Source organism: Anomaloglossus baeobatrachus, chromosome 3, assembly GCF_048569485.1.
Source record: "Anomaloglossus baeobatrachus isolate aAnoBae1 chromosome 3, aAnoBae1.hap1, whole genome shotgun sequence".
Taxonomy (NCBI): domain Eukaryota; kingdom Metazoa; phylum Chordata; class Amphibia; order Anura; family Aromobatidae; genus Anomaloglossus; species Anomaloglossus baeobatrachus.
Window position 1 is genome coordinate 389,990,328 of NC_134355.1, and position 22,627 is coordinate 390,012,954.

At 45.3% G+C, this 22,627-nt stretch overlaps 1 long non-coding RNA gene across 1 annotated transcript in view; it reads right to left on the reverse strand.

Moving 5' to 3' along the window:
* Positions 1-18,309, reverse strand: part of LOC142295332 (uncharacterized) — a 141,005-nt gene extending 122,696 nt beyond the window's left edge. Inside the window, exon 1 of the long non-coding RNA XR_012751426.1 lies at positions 18,252-18,309. This is a non-coding gene — a long non-coding RNA (uncharacterized LOC142295332). The remainder of the gene's footprint in view (positions 1-18,251) is intronic.
* Positions 18,310-22,627: the final 4,318 nt, after the last annotated feature.

Consider the following 22,627-nt stretch of genomic DNA (forward strand, 5'->3'; position numbering starts at 1 on the left):
ATCCGATCTCACACACACACAATCAGATCGCACACAAAACATCCGATCTCACGCACAAACATCCGATCTCACACACAAATAATCAGATCGCACACACAAACATCGCATCACACACACATAGGATCGCACACATACTCACCACATCCAGCGACACCGATCTCTTCTCGCCGGCAGAATCCTGAGAGGCTGTGCAGTGGAGCACAAGGACCTACCGCAACAGGACCTGTGGCCACATGTGACTTTTTCCCATCATTCCCTGCGGGCGGAAGCATTCTTTAATGCTGGATGTGGTGTGTGTGTGTGTGTGTGATCAGCGATCTGCTGTGTCAGTGATCTGCTGTGTGTCAGCTTGCAGCAGGGGAGGATGGCATGCAGCACCCACCGGAGATCACAGGGAGGACCTGGGAGCCACACAGATGTCCGGGTCTGGTAAGTATGAGTCTCCTGGGAAGTGGGGGGGGTCTGCTTTTTTGGGGGGTAAACTTACCCCCCCAACCGTGTTTTTCCAAGAATAAGACCTCATCCAAAAATAAGCCCTAGAGCTTTTTGGGGGGAGCAAAAAAAGTATAAGACAGTGTTAGACAGTTAGTTTTTGGAAAAACACGGTAGTTCGTGGTGTCTCTACTAAATTTTCTTAGTTTATAGTCTTTAATATCCTTCTCAATTTTTGAGAGCTCTTGTTCTATTTCATCATTAAGTTTAGAGACAAACTCAGGGGAACATTTTTCTCTAATCAATTTCTCGATATCTTCCAACTTAAGGGTGCTTTACACGCTGTGATCTCGCTAGTGAAATCGCTAGCTTGCGTACTCGTCCCCGTCTGTTGTGCGTCACAGGCAAATCACTGCCTGTGGCGCACAACATCGCTTACACCTGTCACACGTACTTACCTTCCCTGAGACGTCGCTGTGACCGGAGAACCACGTCCTTTATAAAGGGTCGGTTCATGCGGCGTCACAGCGACGTCACACGGCAGCTGTCAAATAGAAGTGGAGGGGCGGAGATGAGCGTAACGAATATCCCGCCCACCTCTTTCCTTCCTCATTGCGATTGCGGGCGGCCACAGGTACGAGGTTGTTCCTCGTTCCTGCGGTGTCACACATAGCGATTTGTGCTGCCGCAGGAACGACAAACAACCTCGCTACTGACCAGACAACGATTTTTGGTAAATGAACGACGTTTCACAGACCAACGATTTTTGCCTCTTTTGCGATTGTTTAAGGTCGCACATAGGTGCTACACGCTGCAATGTTGCTAACGACGCCGGATGTGCGTCACAAACACCGTGACCCCGACGATATATCGTTAGCGATGTCGCAGCGTGTAAATGGCCCTTAAGTCTCCATTTTAGCTAAAGACTGAGTGTTATGATCTCTAAGTAAAGACAGCAATCCTAAATTTGAAGGTGCATTCCAAGTCCAATTAACGACCCCAACTTTAGTTAAATTGTACACAAAGAACTCTTGTACACACACCTCTTATTTTAATAAGGCTACTTTCACACTTGCATTGGACGGCTTCCGTTACTATCCGCAGCCTTGAGGAATTACGGTAACCGTTGCAGAAAACCGTTATATTCCTCATATACTTTTATTAGCTATGGATAGCAACAGATGGTTTTGCATTGCATCCGCTGCACGACGCAGCGTTGTTATTTTGACGCTGCGTCGGGTGGAGGGAACGCTGCATGTAGTGTTTTTTGAGCAGCTCTGTAGTGTTTTCGCTGCGCATGCTCTCTCTGGCTCCCTGCACACGTAACCAGGGTAAACATCGGGTTACTAAGCAATGCGCTTTGCCTAGTTACCGATATTTACCCTGGCTACGGGTGAAAGGAGCCAGCTCTAAGCGGTGTACGCTGGTAACCAAGGTAAATATCGGGTAACCAAGCAAAGTGCTTTGCCTAGTTACCCGATATTTACCCTGGCTACGTGTGCAGGGAGCCCGACACTTTCCCACTCGGCTCCGCCCCCTCCCGCACTCCACTCCACATGTACACACGCACGCGCACACACACACTCACACTCACCTGTCCCCAGCCTTGCATTCCTCGCTGCACGTCCTCAGCGCCATGGTCCCGCTCGGCTCCACCCACCCAGCACTCCACCCCCTGCCCCCCCACACATTCCCGGTGGCCGAACGATCAGCTGATCACCCGGCGACCGGCTGCTGTGAGCGAACAGCTGATCAACCGGCGACCGGCTGCTGTGAGCCATCAGCTGATCACCCGGTGACCGGCTGCTATGAGCAATTAGCTAATCACCCAGCGACCGGCTGCTGTGAGCGATCAGCTGATCGTTCACAATAGTCTGCCGCAGGTAAAACGAAAGAAGAAGAAAAAAGATTCCGTTGTTTTGTACGATCCGTTGCATCCGTTGTGCCACTAAATGCAACACATCTGTTGCATCCGTCACACAATGCAATGCAACGGATGCCGTTCAACGCAAGTGTGAAAGTAGCCTAACAGTCAATATGAGTCAAACCACATCAGGCATATGTTTCAGAAAAGTGATTTTGTATTAGTTATTATTAACACAATTTAGGAGAAACGCAAGTATCTCCAAGATTTGTGTAATAAAAAAATCATAAAACATTATCAGGCTATAGTTGGGCTGACTAATATTAGAAACTTTTGGTTTCATACTTATTCTCTTATATTACAAAAGTCAATGCCCTACTTAGCTAGCTCTTTGTTGGAAGGGGAGTTGTTGATAAATACCAGATCTTAATTGAGAATTTCAGAAACATATTATTAGCACTGAAAGTGGTGGTGTGGGTCTAGAACTATCCTGTCTAAATTCAAACAACTAGTTCAAGGGTCAATGTGGTTTATTTTCAGAAATATTATTACTTGGTAATAGAAGTGTTCACTACAGAGTTATGTATGTAATGATATGTATAATAATGATCTGTGTAACAGCTTTTGAATAAAGGGTAACCTAACCACTTGTTCCAATAAATCCAATGGTGTATGTTATGATCCAGCCAAGAAAGAAAACACTCCTGTTCTTCTTAAATCCAATACACACATTGAATATTTGGTGAGCTTTTACTTCAGTATTTGTAGCCAAACACATGAGTGGATAAAAAATGCAGAAAATGTGCCCAGGTTTCTGTTATACTTTTCCTCTGATTGGTCCCGCTCCCTATATTTTGATAGAGGAGCTGTGCTCTCGATGGCTGACACTTGGGATATCAGTGGGCCGCATGGGTTGGAAAGCCCTATCCCCCTCGTTGTGTTGGTGCCTTCGATCTCTGAGCTCTTGGGGAAAGTTCACAAAGAGACTATCCTCCACAGGTTAATTATTAGGTTGCATGAAGCTACTCCCTGATCTAGGGTCCAGTACCCCGCCGTGCCCGGTAGCAGTACGGTTACTAGATATTCCGGTGCCGACCGTTCTCCAAAACTAAGTCTGGCACCTTTCTCCAATACCCTACAACTGGGTCTCCGACTCCTCTGGTCCCAGACCACCGTCTGCGACCTGGCCAAAGTCTCCAAGGGAGCTACAACTCCCCTAGCTCCTCACGCTCTGAGGGCTACCACTCAACTAAGTCCCTCCCGCCAGTCTGCCTGACTCCTAGGCGGGTGTGGTGTGAGGTGACTAGGATTTGAATGCTGATGGAAGAAATACCAATAGTTAGGATCCCAGAACCATGGAGGATGGGTTCTGTACCATAAGAAAAAGGAGTGCAGTCCCCTTTGACACCCTGACTGGTTCAGGGGCGACACATTCCCCCTTGGTTAAACGTAGCTTGTGCCTGAGCTACAGGACACCCAGAGGTTTTATTTTTGTTGTAAATTGTAAAAAGAATAACAAGATTATTGTATAAATATTCATCCCGCACAGGGGAGGCAATACACTTGAACGTTGCAAAACCTCTGAGTTCATTTATTAGAACAACGGGGAACACTACCGGTTGTAGCGGTAGTCGGTGGCTCAGCCTACTCCGCAGCAGCCTGCTCCTGCCACAGTCCGTTCCCATCATCCCTCTCCCTTCAACCCACCACCCAAACAACCTGGATCCCTGATGCCACCTCTAGTGCTGGTGGACACCCCTTTTCCAGGAACCTTAGCAGTCCCTGGTGACAGTGTTGAAGTCCTGGAGGTGTAAAAGACGACTCTGGTCCGGCAGCCATGGTCCATTTTTAATACTAAGGAAGGGATAAAACAGGGTCCATGCACCAGGTGGAAACATTTTAGAATCAGTTGAAGTATTCAAGTAATTAGCAATTAATCAGCATTTTGCAACAATTCACATTAACACATAACATTAAACATTAGAGTAGCCGGGTTCCACTACCATCATTCTCTATATCTCAGTAGGGGCTGAACAATACTACGGGTCAACCTCCTCAATTCTGGACTCTCTTCTAACCCCGGTGGTGTGGCAATATCTGCTGCGAGTTCCTCATCATTAGTGACAGGTGTTGCTGGAAGGACTCTACGTGTTCGTGGCAAGGGTATGGGTGCTATTCTAGGCACTGGGATGAGTGCAGTGTCAGTAAGCCTTTCCTGATCTGGTTCCTCCACGGGTTGTGGGAATGTTAACACAGGAACTATCACTGTTCCATTTTGCATAGGCCAATCTGCTGGTAAATCACCTAGGATAGTACGGATGGTCTTCTTTTTCTTCTCCACCACTTGAGGTTGGGGCTGGGGTTCATCTGGGACTCTTAGCTGTTCTGGACACTTCTTTAAGTGGTCTCTGGAGATGACAGACATGGTTCTTCCTTGATCCTTGCTAATAAGGCAAGTCTTCTGATTGTCAAAATTAGAGGGCTGCACCACGTAGGGTTCCTTCTCCTATTGGTCATCCCGTTTGTGTAGTTTCCTCTTCCTCTTTAATACCATTCGCCTGGCGAGAAAGGAGTAGATCTTGCCTGCTTGTTGAAGTTCTTTTCCTGCTTCCCCCTACAGTGATTCAAATTTTCTTCAATATATTCTTGGATTTGCTCATACTGGATCTGGCGACATAAGTCCCAATCCGCATCGTGCGAGTAATCTTACGGTTGTTCAACTTCCATTTTCAAGTCCACTAGGAGTCTCCCAGGTCTGGCTCTCATCAGTTAAGAGGGTGTACATTTGGTGGAGTCCACATGAATATTATTGTAGATGTCAACGAGGTCTGGCAGTTTTTCAGGCCACTGGTTCCGCTCCTCAAGTGGAAGAGTCTTTAGCAGGTTGATAACTAGATGGTTCATCTTTTCACACATCCCATTTGTTTGGGCATGGTAGGGTGTAGTGCATATCTTCTTACATCCGTACAGGCTACAGAATTTCTTGGAAGATTTTAGCCTCAAAACCTGGACCTTTGTCGGTGAGGACTTGGTCTGGATACTCATGCGGCCTGCAAAAGTGTGCTTGGAACGCCTTCAAAGCTGTGCTGGCAGTTAAATCTTTAACAGGTCCTACCACCAGGAATCTTGAATAGTGATCCACCATCGTGAGCGCTTAGGTGTAACCACTTTTGCTTGGGGTGAGCTTGATGCGATCCAAAGCTACAATTTCCAAGGGCTGTTTAGTGACTATTGGTTGGAGTGGTGCTGGCTGGTGCTATCTTTTCTCCTCAAGGCGCAAGGACCACTGTTTCTGCACTAAGCCTCTATGGTGTCTCTTATTCCAATCCAATAGACGCGGCTTCTCAGCAACATTTCCAACTTCTTCCACCCAAAGTGCCCAGCTCAATCGTGATACGCCTCTAGGACCACTGGGACGTATGCCTTGGGTATCACTATCTGGCATATTCTCTCATGCGTTTTGGCATTCGTGAGACTTCTGCACAATTTGCCTCTATGGAGATACAGTCGACTCCTGTCCTACCGCAACTTCTTAGCTTCTTCGGGGGCATCTGGCTCAAGGTGGGATTCAGCCTGGGATATCATTGTCTTGATTAACTTATTGGCAGGGTCATTATCCTGTGCTTCTTGCCAACCATGGTGGGGTAATGGATTGAAGGTTGCTTCTTGTCGATTGCTGATAGATCAGGATGGTGCCATGCTAACAGGGCGATGGAAAGCAGGCAACTCCATCTCCTCCAAGTCGTCTTCATCCTTCCCATCATTAGATAAGTGGGGCATTCTGGATAACACACCTGCGTTGGCATTCTTGCGGCCAGCCCTGTATTTTTGGTGAAGTCATAATTTGCAAATCGTGCAACCCAATGTTGTTCCAGTGCTTCCAGCTTTGCCGTGTCCAGGTGGGTCTAGGGATTGTTGTCCGTGTACATGGTAATTTTGCAGAGGTCAGATAGTACTTGAATCTCTTGGTTACGGCCCAGACGAGTGCCAAGAACTCCAGCTTGAAGGAACTGTAGTTCTCAGGGTTTCTTTCCGTGGGGCGTAGCTTCCTACTGGCATATGCAATCACCTTCTCTTTGCCATTCTGCACTTGGATAAAACAGCTCCTAGTCCCATGTTGCTGGCATCAGTGTACAGGACAAAAGGGAGGTTGTAGTCGGGGTAGGCCAGAATTTCTTCTCCTGTTAAGGCAGACTTCATCTGGCTGAAAGAATCCTCTTGTTCCTCACCCCAGGTGAATTGAGATCCAGAAGCCTGGCCATGCTTGGGTTGGCCAACTAGGAGATCCTGCAAGGGAGCTGCCATCTTGGTGTAGCCTTTCACAAACCTTCTGTAGTAACCCATCAGTCCTAGAAACTGGCGCACTTGTCTGATGTTCTTGGGCCTCGGCCAGTGCTGAATGGCAGTAATTTTCTCAGGGTCTGGAGCCACACCTTCAGCACTAATCACATGTCTCAGGTATTGAACTTTAGGTTTTAGTAGATGACATTTGGATGGTTTTAATTTCATCCCATACTTGGAAAGAGCTTCAAATACTTCCGCCAGATGTTCCAGATGTGCTTCATACATTTTGGAATACACAATGACGTCATCCAGGTAAAGCAGGACAGTTTTGTAGTTGCAGTGACCCAAGCAGCACTCCACAAGTCTCTGAAATTTTACGGGTGGCATTGCACAGCCCGAATGGCATGCTGTTGAATTCGCATAATCCCATCGGGATGGCAAAGGCAGTTTTCTCACGGTCTTCTTCAGCAACAGCCACTTGCCAGTATCCACTAGTAAGATCAAGAGTAGAGAAGTAATTTGCAGATTTCAAAGCAGCTAAGGATTCTTCAATTCGGGGTAGGGGGTAAGCATCTTTATGGGTAATCTTGTTGATTTGTCTGTAATCCACGTACATCCTCCTAGTGCCGTCCTTTTTCCTCACCAATACCAGGGGAGCTGCCCAGGGGCTGCAACTATCATGGATGACCCAAGCCTCCTTCATGTTTTTCAGCATGTCCTTTGCACATTGGTAATGGGCAGGTGGTATGGGCCTGTACCTCTCCTTAATGGGTGGATGAGCATCTGGGGGTATGTGATTTTGTACCCCTTTTATTCTCCCAAAATCTAGTGGGTGCTTGCTAAAGACTTGTTCGTACACCTGTACTACCCTGTAGACCCCCTGTTTGTGATGTGGGGGTGTTGAGTCTGTGCCTACATGTAGCTCCTGGCACCACTTTTCTAACTGTCCCTGGGAACTGTCACTGGAGGACTGGTCTGATGTGTTTGGGGAATTTGCTGTATGGATGAAATCTGTGTTCACTGTGAATAGCTTGGCAATCGTGGCATACCTGGGCAATCTAACCTCCTCCTCACCACAATTCAAAACTCGCACGAGCACCCTCCCGTTCTGGACATCGACTACCCCTCTGGCCGTTAATACTGTGGGCCAATGCTCTGAGGGCAGGGGCTCTACCACTGCCTGGTAACCTTTTCCACAGGAGCCTACAGCTGCCCCACACCATATAATCATCTCACTCCGCGGGGGTACTACAAGAGGGGCTACATCCATTACCCGTACACCACCAATTTCTCCTCCAGATAGATTTACCTGTTGTCGCTGCAGGAGGGTTCAGATCTCCCGCTGCAGGATCCTCTGTCGCCCTGCTCCTGCACCTTAATGGTCACCTCCTTGAACACAATTTGAGTTCACGGTAAACCGTTGACGGCGTAGATGGTAATCTGGCGGGGTGAGTTCATCATCTGACTAAAACTTCTTATACAGCACATAAGGGATAGTCATTACCTGGGAGCCGGTATCAAGGAGTCTAGAGGTCGGGATCCCATCCAGGGTGATGGACACGATGGGCCATCCTCCCACGTACCGCTCCCGCCAGTCCGCTGGACCTTGCGAGCCTATTCCTGGGGATTGGCCCTTGGCCCCAGGGGTTGCTCATTTAAAGAACAGAACCGGATAAATGACCAGTCTTATTACATTTATAACAGATAAGCTGTCCATACCGGTCACTGTTTCTTCCTCTGTGTGTCGAGGTTCTCCCTTTCATCCAGGGGACATCCTCCGAGCAGTCGGTTAGCTGAATCTTCCCGACTGGTTGGGCATTTGGCTTGAGCTGCATTGCCTCTAGTATTCTTGCAATGTCACTACTCAGCTGCTGCACCTGTAAAGATAAGTCAGTGGTTCCACCTATGGGCACTGCCAGGGGTGTTGGCTCTGGCAATGCTAAGGCAATGCTAAGGCTAAGGCAGTGCTAAGATTTCACATGTAGAGGGGAGGTATCAGCTTGCCAGGACTGAAGGAGAGAGTCAGTAACCTCTTGGGGCTGCAACGCTTTGATAGCCCGTTCTTTCAGAGTAGCAAAGTACAGTGTAGGGTGCTCCAGGGCCCACAGCCATAGCTGCTTGCGGTCTTCCATCTACCCCAGGCCCTGCAGGAACTGCTCCACAAGCATCTTGTTCCCCTCCTGTTCACTGATGTTGTTGACAAATTTCAAGGTCCGCAGTGCCGCTTGCAGTTTCAGGGCGTAGTCTCTAATGTTATCTTGCGGACGCTGTTTGCAGCTGTAGAATCTCATCCTCAGCTCAGCCTCAGTGCGGGTCTCGAATGTAGCACCCAGACGTTCAAAGATGACGGCCACCGAGGCGCGATTCTCATCAGTCCAGGTTTCCACCTCCAAATCGGCTGCGCCCGTCAGCTGACTGAGTACCACAGATGCTCACTGCCGGCCGATCAGGGCGTACATGTCCAAGACTGTGCAGATCTTCCGCTTGAATCCCTGCAAGGCGTCAGGCCATCCATCATACTGGGGCAGCCAGGCTGCGCCTGGCACGTAGGGTAAGGTGATCGGCATGATCGGCGCGACCACCTCAACCCAGGGTGCCCGCTGCATCCGCATCACCTTGATCTGGAGGGGTTAGCGCTCCTGCGCTCCCATCATCCAGCGCGGACATCTTCCCTTTCCCCCTTGGTTGTTGTTTGCTAACACTCTCACGCCAGGCATCACTGGGAACTTCCGGGTCTGGACGCTACCAGTTCCAGCCACGCTCTCTGGATGAGGGGCGGAGCTTCAGTTTTGCGCTCTTTTGGTTAGGAAGATGGCGTTTAGGTGCCAAAAATGGCGGAAAATGGCGGAAACTCAATTTTGACACCGCAGCTCGGATTCTCCAAGGCGCACGTCACCCAGGTTAGTGGGCCCAGTCCAAATCGTGTTCGTGACGCCAAAGTTGCCGTGGCTCGAGGATCTCTGGACCCCGGGGGCTCACGGACACTCAAAAATAAGAAGGGGGGCTGTTTACAGGGGATTAGTGTTCGTGACGCCACCCGTGGTTCGCGGTAAGGGGAGTACAGACGCTGCTGATGGGAGTACCCGGGGAAGATGGAGTGGGGCAGCCAGATGACGTTCCCTCCATGGGTAGGGGAAGGCCCCGGGACTCTGGATGGTTGGAGGCGCAGGGAAACATGGTACAGACCGCATAGCAGGCAGGACGCACGGGGGGAGCAGCGTGTGGATGTTGGTGCGACCATTAAGTAGACTGTGACACATGAGTAAACCAAGTCTCAGGATGCCGCTGCCTCTATAGGGAGCTCGTCTGGGAATCCGTTCCCGTTGGTATTGCTGGTGGTCCTGACCTGCCTCCTTACACTGATGTTTAGATGTTTCTGAGTGACTCCTCGGCCTGAAGCTTTCGGGGTCCCACTCCCTAAATTTTGATAGAGGAGCTGTGCTCTCGATGGCTGATACTTGGGATTTCAGTGGGCCGCATGGGTTGGAAAGCCCTATCCCCCTCGTTGTGTTGGTGCCTTCGACCTCTGAGCTCTTGGGGAAAGTTCATAAAGAGACTATCCTCCACAGGTTAATTATTAGGTTGCATGAAGCTACTCCCTGATCTAGGGTCCAGAACCCCGCCGTGCTTGGTACCAGTCTGGTTACTAGATATTCCGTTGCCGACCGTTCTCCAAAACTAAGTCTGGCACCTTTATCCAATACCCTGCGACCGGGTCTCCGACTCCTCAGGTCCCGTCCACTGCGAGTGCATTGCGATCTTTCTTTCACCCCATAGACTTGAATGGGTGTGAGAGAAAGAGTCTCGCATTACAATCGCAGCATGCTGTGATTGTTTTCTCGGTCCGATTGGGGCCGAGAAATCAATTGCTCATGGGTGCTGACACATACGTTAATATCGGTCCGAGTGGAATGCGATGTTTTATCGCATTCCACTCGGTCCGATTTTCATGCCGTATGTCTTAGGCCTTAGTGTAACTAAAGACAAAAGGTATGTGCAAATGATCCGTAGACATTGCATCCTAGACGCTGGGTCAACCCTCCTATGGAACACAGTAGTCCTTGCTCACTATTACGGCTCACGGTGAGCATCTAATATGCTGCAAACACTGATCATGTGTGCATACCCTTAATGTCTTAAGTCCTGCCAAAATCTCATAGTGTGTGGTAATTCTCATGAACTGAAGCAAATAATATTTTTTTATATACAGTATATAGCACCAAATATTTCCTGCAGCACTTTACAATTCAGAGGGGACATGTACAGACAACATGAGACATTACAGAATAACAAATTCAATAGATACCAAGAGGAGTGAGGGCCCTTCTCACAAGCTTACAATTTATGAGAAGCAAAGAACTGCTGAGGGTATGTGGCAAAACTGGGTGGATGCAGGGAGTGTCTTTATTTACTATGCAGCAGTGTATACTATTTTCTATAATGCAAGAAATGCTTAAATGTATACTCTCTACACTCATATTCATAAATTGCATAAACAAAGGAGATCTTTATTTCTTTGATGGCGAGCTTCTGCATTTTCTTGATAATCAGTGCCAAATGAATCCCAGAAACTTTTAAACTGGCGTTAGAACTATTCAAAGAACGAGGCAGCAAATGAAGAATAATTATTGGGAAGAACTTCAACTACCTCTCACAACTAGTGTAGGACCTAACAAGAGTGGAGGGAGGACACTTTTAGACCTAATTTTAGCCAATTGGTCAGACAAGGTACGAAATGTCCGATTTGAGTTGTGTCACCCAGGTAAGGGGGTACTCTGTCCCAGGCAGTACTTGTAATTGGGGATGTCACTTTGGTGGTCATTGCCCGGTTCCGTGAGCTATAACTTTTTTATTTTCCCATCTACATAGCCCTATTATGGCTGCTTTTTAATGGACAAGTTTTACTTTTGAATGACATCATTCATTTTATGATGTGATGCACTAGAAAGCAGGAAAAAAATGTACCGTAAGTGCATTGAAATAGTAAAAAAGTACAATTCCACTAGGGTTTTTCAGGTTTTTAATTTGCCATGTTATATCTCGTAGTAAAATTGACATGGCAATATAGTTTTCCAGGTCAGTACAATTGCACAGATACGAAACGTATAGTGTTTTATTTATGTGGTAAAAAGTAATATGTATATTTGTAAAAATATATATATTTTTTTCTTGTTTCACAAATTTACAAAACCCGTAACTCTTTCAATTTTTGGAATATGGGGCTATGTAAGGACTTGTTCTTTGCACCGTGAGCTGACATTTTTTTATTAATGCTATTTTGGGGTAGATGCAATATTTTGATCACCTCTTATTGCATTAATGTTGCAGCAGCCATGAAAACATAATTCTGGAGTTTCTATTTTTTTTTCTCATTACCCTGTTTACCAATCAGGTTAATTTATGTTATATTTGATAATCAGACTTTTACAATTGAAGCAAGACCAAATATGGTTTTTTTTTTTTTTTTTAAATTGTTTTATTTTTAATGAGGCAAAAGGGGCGTGATTTGAAATTTTGTGTATTTAATAGTTTCCTTAGTGGACTTAGTTACATAGTTACTTAGGTTGAAAAAAGACCTACAGTGCTGGTCAAAAGTATTGGCACCCATGCAATTCTGTCAGATAATAGTCAGTTTCTTCTTGAAAATGATTGCAATCACAAATTCTTTGGTATTATCTTCATTTAATTTGTCTTCAATGAAAAAATAAAAAAAAAAATTGTCATAAAGCCAAATTGGATATAATTCCACACCAAACATAAAAAAGGGGGTGGACAAAAGTATTGGCACTGTTTGAAAAATCATGTGATGCTTCTCTAATTTGTGCAATTAACAGCACCTGTAACTTACCTGTGGCACCTAACAGGTGTTGGCAATAACTAAATCACACTTGCAGCCAGATGACATGGATTAAAGATGACTCAACCTCTGTCCTATGTCCTTGTGTGTACCACATTGAGCATGGAGAAAAGAAAGAAGACCAAAGAACTGTCTGAGGACTTGAGAATCCAAATTGTGAGGAAGCATGAGCAATCTCAAGGCTACAAGTCCATCTCCAAAGACCTGAAAGTTCCTGTGTCTACGGTGTGCAGTGTTATTAAGAAGTTTAAAGCCCATGGCACTGTGGCTAACCTCCCTAGATGTTGAAGGAAAAGAAAAATTGACGAGAGATTTCAACGCAAGATTGTGCGGATGGTGGATAAAGAACCTCGACTAACATCCAAACAAGTTCAAGCTGCCCTGCAGTCCGAGGGTACAACAGTGTCAACTCGTACTATCCATCGGCGTCTGAATGAAAAGGGACTGTATGGTAGGATACCCAGGAAGACCCCACTTCTTACCCCGAGACATAAAAAAGCCAGGCTGGAGTTTGCCAAAACTTACCTGAGAAAGCCTAAAACGTTTTGGAAGAATGTCCTCTGGTCAGATGAGACAAAAGTAGAGCTTTTTGGGAAAAACCATCAACATATAGTTTACAGGAAAAAAAAAGAGGCATTTAAAGAAAAGAACACGGTCCCTACAGTCAAACATGGCGGAGGTTCCCTGATGTGTTGGGGTTGCTTTGTTGCCTCTGGCACTGGACTGCTTGACCGTGTGCATGGCATTATGAAGTCTGAAGACTACCAACAAATTTTGCAGCATAATGTATGGCCCAGTGTGAGAAAGCTGGGTCTTCCTCAGAGGTCATGGGTCTTTCAGCAGGACAATGACCCAAAACACACTTCAAAAAGCACTAGAAAATGGTTTGATAGAAAGCACTGGAGACTACTAAAGTGGTCAGCAATGAGTCCAAACCTGAATCCCATAGAACACCTTTGAAGAGATCTCAAAATGGCAGTTTGGAGAAGGCACCCTTCAAATCTCAGGGACCTGGAGCAGTTTTGCCAAAGAAGAATGGTCTAAAATTCTAGCAGAGCATTGTAAGAAACTCATTGATGGTTACCGGAAGCGGTTGTTAGCAGTTATTTTGGCTAAAGGTTGTGCAACCAAGTATTAGGCTAAGGGTGCCAATACTTTTGTCTGGCCCATTTTTGGAGTTTTGTGTGAAATGATCAATGATTTCATTTTTGTTTCATTCTCTTTTGTGTTTTTTTTATTGCAAGCAAAATAAATCAAGATAATAATACCAAAGAATTTGTGATTGCAATCATTTTCAAGAAGAAATTGAGTATTATCTGACAGAATTGCAGGGATGCCAATACTTTTGGCCAGCACTGTAGGTCCATCTAGTTCAACCTTCCTCCACCAGTTCTACATTTTGTCACTAAAGGTCCAGTCACACTAAGCAACTTACCAGCGATCCCAACAACGATAGGGATCGCTGGTAAGTTGTTAGGAGGTTGCTGGTGAGATGTCACACTGCGACGCTCCAGCGATCCCACCAGCAACCTGACCTGGCAGGGATCTCTGGAGCGTCGCTACACGAGTTGCTGGTGAGCTCACCAGCAACCAGTGTCCAGCCCCCAGCGCCGCGTGGAAGATGCTGCGCTTGGTAACTAAGGTAAATATCAGGTAACCAACCCGATATTTACCTTGGTTACCAGCGCAAGGAGCTACACGTGCAGAAAGCAGGGAGCAGCGCACACTGAGCGCTGGCTCCCTGCTCTCCTAGTTACAGCACACATCAGGTTAATTACCCGATGTGTGCTGCAGCTAAATGTGCACAGAGCAGGGAGCAGCGCACACCGCTTAGCGCTGGCTCCTTGCTCTCCTAGTTACAGCACACATCGGGTTAATTACCCGATGTGTCCTGCAGCTACATGTGCACAGAGCAGGGAGCAGCGCACACTGCTTAGCGCTGGCTCCCTGCTCTCCTAGTTACAGCACACATGGGGTTAATTAACCCGATGTGTCCTGCAGCTACATGTGCACAGAGCAGGAGCCGGCACTGACAGTGAGAGCGGCGGAGGCTGGTAACAAAGGTAAATATCGGGTAACCAAGGACAGGGCTTCTTGGTTACCCGATGTTTACATTGGTTACCAGCCTCCGCAGAAGCCGGCTCCTGCTGCCTGCACATTTAGTTGTTGCTGTCTCGCTGTCACACACAGCGATCTGTGCTTCACAGCAGGACAGCAACAACTAAAAAATGGCCCAGGACATTCAGCAACAACCAACGACCTCACAGCAGGGGCCAGGTTGTTGCTGGATGTCACACACAGCAACATCGCTAGCAACGTCACAAAAGTTGTTCGTTAGCAGCGATGTTGCTAGCGATGTTGCTTAGTGTGACGGGGCCTTAAGTCATTTATAACCGACAATGTTATGTTTACTGAGGAAATCATCCAGCCCTTTTTTAAAAGCTGTTATAGTGTCTGCCATTACTACCTCTTGTGGTAGGGCATTCCCAATCTGACTGCTCTAACTGTAAAGAACCCTTTCCTATTTAATTGCCGGAATCACTTTTCTTCCACTCGGCAGTGTATGCCCCCTGGTCCTTAGTATTGTCTTTGGAAGAAATAAGGCATGTGCCAGTCATTTATATTGACCACACATGTATTTATACATATAAATTAGATCTCCTCTGAGAGGTATTTATAAGCTAAACATATCTAACTTTTTCAACCTCTCATCATATGGGAGGCCTTCCATTCCTTGTAGTAGTCTAGTTACCCGTATTTGAACTGACTCTGGCTTCTGAATGTCCTTTTTAAAATTTGGAGCCCAAAACTGAATCCCATATTCTAGATGTAGCCTTTCAAGTGATTTATAGAGGGGTAACAATACGTTGGGATCACGGGATCTAATCTCTCTTTTTATACACCCTAAAATCTAGTTTGCTTTAGCAGCTGCTGCCTGACATTGAGTACTGCTGCTCAGCCTATTTGTTATGAGAATACACAAGTCCTTCTCCTGTTCTGTAGTCCGAGTTTACTTCCATTTTAGTGTACATGCAGCTATAGGATTACTCCGTCCTAGGTGCATTTCTTTACATTTATCAACATTTAGGTTATGTGCGAACGTTGCGTTCTATTCCGCAGCATGTAAGTCACTGCATGTGCGTCTCAGAACGCAACCGAAAAGCTGCGTTCTGAGACGCATTGTTACTGTAGAATTCCTGCTGAATTCATGCGTTCTGGATGCTTTCAGAACGCACATTTATGACAGTGCGGTCCCACTCTGCTCTGCAGCATCCCCATAGACTTGCAGCAGAGCCGAGTGGGACTGCACTGTCAAAAAGATCATGGCTGGCTGCGAGACAGAGCCGCATGATCAGAATGAACTCGGATGAACTTCACCAGACTTCATTGTGATCGCGCGGCTCTGTGCGTGTGCTTGATTTGCGATCACAGGTGAAGGACTCACCTGTGATCGCAAATCCCCTGAGTGACTGCAGTGAGCCGCACGATCAGCTGTGCTTTCACTCAGGTTACTCGCGGCCACGGCTGCAGTCCTGAGAGTGGTGGCCGCGAGTAACCTCTGTGACAGCACAGCTTATCGCGTGACTCAATTCAGTTGCTGCATGGAGCTCACAGGAGCGGCGGTGTTCTACTGCCGCGCCTGTCAGCTTCCAATGTAGCAGAGCTGAAAGCTTCATGGGACCTTGCGTGGATTACTTCGGACCTGGAGGTGTTTTTGAGGGGTTAATAAAGAGGTGAAAGAGGGTTTTTTTTTTTCTTTCATTACAAATATAGGATTTTTTGGATGTGTGTGTTTATTTTCTTTAACTTACAGGTTAATCATGGAAGGTATCTCGGGGAGACGACTACCATGATTAACCTTGGACTTAATGGTAGCAGCCCATAGCTGCCACTAACTCCATATTACCCCGTTTGCCACCGCACCAGGGCAATTCGGGATGAGCCGGGTAGAGTCCCGGGACTGTCGCATCTAATGGATGCGGCAATTCCGGGCGGCTGCTTGCTAATATTGTTAGGTTGGGGGGCACCCCATAACGTAAAGCTCCCCATCTTGAGAATACCATCCTTCAGCTGTGTGGCTTTTCCCTGGCTCGTATTCAAATTAGGGGGAACTGCACGTCTTTTTTTAAAAATTATTTATTTCTTTTACTGCTCGATATAGACACGCCCACCGGCGGCTGTGATTGGTTGCAGTGAGACAGCTGTCATGCAGCGTGGGGGCGTGTCTGACTGCAACCAATCATAGTTGCAGTGGGCAGGGAAAGCAGGAATACGAGATGGATTAATGAGCGGACGGCATTTTCAAAAGAGGAGAAGCCGCTACAGTGTGAACGCCATGTAGCGCCGCGCCAGTGATCGGTGAGTATGAGAGAGGGGGTGAGAGGGAGAGACCAACATGGACAGAGAGAGAGAGACAGACCGACCGACAGAGAGAGAGAGAGACCGAAAGACCTGCCTTTTTGACAATCAAAACGCTGCATTTCAAAAAGCATCGTGCACACAGATTTTGCATGATTCTCCTAGACTTTGCAGGGGAACCAGAACGCATGCATTTTGACAATGTGACGTTGCTGCTCAAAACGCTCCAGAAACGCAAAACAAAACGCAATGTGTGCATGAGCCCTAAATCTCATTTGCCAAGTATTTGCCCATACTGACATCTTATCGAGATCTTTTTTTAACATTGTACTATCAAGGTCAGTTTTTAATATATAGTTTTGTGTCATCAGCAAAGACTAAAGGCCGCTTTACATGCTGCGACATCGCTCAAGCGATCTCGTTGGGGTCACGGAATTTGTGACACACATCCAGTCGCTTTAGCGATGCCGTTGCGTGTAACATCTTTGAGCGATTTTGCATCGTTGCAAAAACATGCAAAATCGCTCATCGGTGACATGGGGATCCATTCTCTAATATCATTGCTGCAGCAGTAACGAAGTTGTTCCTCATTCCTGCGGCAACACACATCAGTACGTGTGACACCGCAGGAACGAGGAACCTCTACTTACCTGCCTCCAGCCAGCAATGCGGACGGAAGGAGGTGGGCGAGATGTTCGTCCCGCTCATCTCCGCCCCTCTGCTTCTATTGGGCGGCGTTTCAGTGACGCAGCTGTGACGTCGCTGTGACGCTAAACAAACCGCCCCCTTAGAAAGGAGGCGGTTCGCCGGTCACAGCGATGTCGTAGGGCAGGTAAGTAGTGTGACGGGTCTGTTGATGTTGTGTGCCACGGGCAGCGATTTGCCCATGTCGCACAACCGATGGGGGCGGGTACCCACGCTAGCGATATCGGTCTTGATATCGCAGCATGTAAAGCGGCCTTAACACTTTACTATCAATCCCATCCACAAGGTTATTAATAAAGAGATTAAAAAGAATCGGTCCTAGCACAGATCCCTGCGGCACCCTACTTCTCCCTACTTCTGACTATAGCCCATTTAGAGTATGTACCATTTTATGACTACTCTTTGTTTCCTATCTTTTAGCCAATTCCTTACCCAGTTGCATATAGTTTCCCCTAGTCCTTGCTTCTGGAACTTTAGTATAAGGCTATTATGTGGTACAGTATCAAATGCCTTTGCAAAGTCCAAATAAATCACATCCTCTGCATTATCAATATCCAGATTTGCACTTACCCCCTCATAGAACCCCAACAGGTTGGTTAGACACGACTTATCTTTCATGAATCCATGCTGTCTGTCAGTTATTATATTATTTTCTGCAATATATTTTTGAAAGTCATCCCTGAAAATGCCCTCAAAAACTTTGCATACTACTGATGTCAGGCTTACTGGAAGGTAGATCCACCTTCTTACCTTTCTTTAATATCGGAACAACATCAGCAATCCTCCAATCCCGAGGCACCAACCCTGTTACAAGCGAGTCTAAAAAGATGAGATACAGCGGTCTGTCGATTACTACACTTAATTCCCTCAATATTTGTGAATGAATGCCATCTGGCCCGGGGGATTTGTTAATATTTAATTCACTCAGACGCAGGCATACTTCTTCTTGTGTTAAATTAATTATATCGGGTGGTGAACTTTGATTTTTCACTTGTTGAATGATTCCTGGAACAGTCAGTTCCTTGGTGAACACGGATAAGAAGTGCCTGTTTAATATCTCACTGCAAATATTTCAAAAGACTGACCCGCACATCCTACAAGTGTGTATAGGTGCCAGCTGAAAAAACCTAGCAAATACAAAATGGATACAGCCGCACACTAAATGCCATCAATGTATAAGGGAACTCTGGTACTGCATTACTGCTATATGAAAAAATGAGATTTTTAGTTTATGAATTGGCCAATGCATGTAATCCCGGAAACCAAACGGCAAGGTAAATCTCAATATTCCGGGTCCCTAACTAAAATGCCACTATCTAGGTTAAAAACATCCATGTCTGGGCAGCTAGACAAAAAATCTAACTTGAAATGCCACTATCTGGACTAACCTCCATGTCTGGGCAGCTAGGACTCCTGGTATAAGGATTATGAACACAGCCTGGTTTATAGGGCGGAGTGCTCAGTCAGAAAAAAACTCACTTCAAATATTTCAAAAGACTGACCCGTACATCCTACAAGTGTGTATAGGTGCCAGCTGAAAAAACCTAGCAAATACAAAATGGATGCATGTAAGCCCGGAAACCAAACGGCAAGTTAGATTTTTAGTCTAGCTGCCCAGACATGGATGTTTTTAACCTAGATAGTGGCATTTTAGTTAGGAACCTGGAATATTGAAATTTACCTTGCCGTTTGGTTTCCGGGCTTACATGCATTGGCCAATTCATAAACTAAAAATCTCATTTTTTCATATAGCAGTAATGCAGTACCAGAGTTCCCTTATACATTGATGGCATTTAGTGTGCGGCTGTATCCATTTTGTGTTTAATATCTCAGTCTTTTGTTTGTCCTCTATAACTAACTTGTTATTATATTTTAAGGGCCCGATACTATCTTTTGTTGTCCTTTTGACATTAATGTATTTATAAAAGATGTTGGGATTTATTTTAATATCCTTGACGATTTTTGTTTCAGTAGCTAATTTTGCTTGGTTGATTTTTTTTTTTACATTTCCTATTGATCTATTTTATACTTCTGAAATGCTATTTCTGTATTCTCAGTCTTTAACCCCTTCAGCCCCCGGGCACTTTCCGTTTTTGCGTTTTTGTTTTTTGCTCCCCTTCTTCCGAGAGGCGTAACTTTTTTATTTTCCATCAATCTTGCCATATGAGGGCTTGTTTTTTGCGGGACGAGTTGTACTTTTAAATGAAACCATAAGTTTTACCATATAGTGTACTGGAAAACGGCAAAAAAATTCCAAGTGTGGAAAAATTGCAAAAAAAGTGGGATTGTACAATAGTTTTTGGGATATTTTATTCACCGTGTTCACTATATGGTAAAACTGATGTGTGGGTATGATGCCTCAGGTCGGTGCGAGTTTATAGACACCAAACATGTATAGGTTTACTTGTATCTAAGGGGTTAAAAAAAATTCACAAGCTTGTCCGAAAAACGTGGCGCACATTTTGCGCCATTTTCCAAAACCCGTAGCGTTCTCATTTTTCAGGATCTGAGGCTCAGTGATGGCTTATTTTTTGCGTCTCGACCTGACGTTCTTAACGGTACCATTTTTGCACAGATGCTACGTTTTGATCGCCTGTTATTGCATTTTGCGCAAAATTTGCGGCGACCAAAAAACGTAATTTTGGCGTTTGGAATTTTTTTGCCGCTACGCCGTTTACTGATCAGATTCATTGATTTTATATTTTGATAGATCGGGCATTTCTGAACGTGGCGATACCAAATATGTGTGTATTTTTTATTTTTTTAACCCTTTAATTTTCAATGGGGTGAAAGGGGGGTGATTTGAACTTTTAGGTTTTTTTATTTTTTTTTAATTTTTTAAAACTTTTTTTTTTACTTTTTTTTTTTATTTTACTAGTCCCCCTAGGGGGCTATTGCGATCAGCAATCCGATCGCTCTGCACTATCTGCAGATCTCAGCTACAGAGCTGAGAACTGCAGATTTGCTGCTTCACTTTCAATGCCGGCTGTATTCCGGCATTGAGAGGAAGTGACTCATGTTAGCCACAGGCGTCATCACATGACCCTGTGCTACCATGGCAACTGCCGAAAGTCACGTGATCATGTCACGTGACTTCCGGCGGGGGCGGGGTAAGTCACTGTCATGGCGGCGCCCATATACATATCGCTGCCAAGACTTTGGCAGCGAAATGTAAGGGGTTAATGGCCGCGGGTGGAAGCGATTCCACCCGCGGCTAGCAGGCACACATATCAGCTGTTGATAACAGCTGATATGTGCGCGTCTCGCCGCCGCCGACCGGCGGCAGGGGGCGGGGCTTACCGGCACACGATCCATGACGTATTCAGTACGTCATGGGTCGTTAAGGGGTTAATATTTTAATCTTGAATCTGCGCTCATCTGATCTCTTGTGCTATAGATAGTAGTGTATCAGCACTGATGTATCCTATGAATATAAATCCTTTAAAAAGTTCTACTTTTTTCACATCTGACCAGAGCACTTTTTTCTGTATGCTAGTGTTATCCCATAGATAGCTTTTTGCAAATGTAAATGGGTTTTCTTATGGCTTGCATTCAAAAACGGGTTTCTACTTGCCACTCTGCCAGTAAGACCAGATTTATGGAGTATTTCCCTAATAGTTGTCCTTGACACTTGAGCTGTGGATCTCTGCAGCTCCTCCAGAGGGAATCATGGGCCTCTTGACTGCTTCTCTATTGTTTTCCTTGCTTGGGATGTAAAGGTGGTCGGGAATGTCTTGGTTGATTTGCAGTTGTGCCATATGCCATCCATATTTTTGAATGTTGCATTGAACAATGTGAGATGTTCAGTGCTTCGGCTATTTTTGTTTTATAATCTAATTCTACTTTACTCTTCTCTACGACTTTATCTCTGACCTTTCTGGTGTGTTTCTTGATTTTCATGATGCTGTTTGATCCCTAGTATTCTAAAACAAACCTCTGAGACCTTCACAGAACTGCTGTAGTTATACTGAGAGTAAATTACACACAAGTGGACTCAATTTACTAATTAAGTAAGCTTCAGGAGGCAGGATTTTATTAGGGGTATCAGACTACAGGGGGCTAAAAACAAATGCACGTCACAATTTACAAATTCCATGTATCATTTCCTTTACACTTTTTAAATATTTGCTTCTCTGTGTTAGTATATTACCGAAAATCCCAATAAAATACATTTGAGTTTGTGGGATTTGAAAAAATGTGGAAAAGTTCAAAGTGTATGAACACTTTTTCAACGCTCTATAAGTTACTTGAAAAGTTAGAAATATAGAAGATATTAAGCAAAAAGAAAATATGTGGCCAGGAGCTATAGTATATACAGAGACAGTTACATTGTCCAATTCTGTACAGTCCAGTAGTAAATATGACTTTATACAACATTATAGAAAGCAGTTCCAAACAAGTAAAAGTGTATTGATATGGATAACTATAAAGTGCATGATGGCTGGTAGTGTTGTGTAATGACTGGCTGCAAATACATGTGCAAACTTAATGTATGGTAGGATTCATGGAAATTGGAATTTGGACCACGCAAAGTGGTTTCCCCTTGGGTTTTTTCATTGCTATTTTCTTTATCTGATGAAGCCACATAATTTAAGCTTGAATTAATCTGTCATGGTCGACCAAATTTTCTACATATTAAAAGGAGTCTGCTCACTGCATGGAAGCTGTAGCTTTTCCCCTGATATTACTTTGGATTCTTATTTTTAAATTACTACCTCCTTACAGTACATTATTTCAATAAGAAGCTTCAGAATACAAATTTGCACTCCTGTGTAATGGTATGCTAACATAACAAGGCGGGCAATAAACACAGCCAAGTTCACCATTATGAGACAAGAGGAATATACTTTTAGGTAGCCCTGCAGGAAATGGTGTTTTGTCCACAGTTAGGCTACGTTCACACACTGCATCTTTTTGACGCTGCGTTTTTGTGCGTTTTTTGCAGGAAAAAAGAATGCGGGAAAAACACATGCGTTTTTACCGCGTTTTGGTGCGTTTTTTGCTGCGTTTTGCTGCTTTTTTGCTCACTGCGTTTTTATGTGTTTTTTATCAGTGAACATTGCCATTAAAGATTGTTGAAAAAAAAAAGGTCTGATATCATTTCCGTCTTCATTCTTCACTAGTGT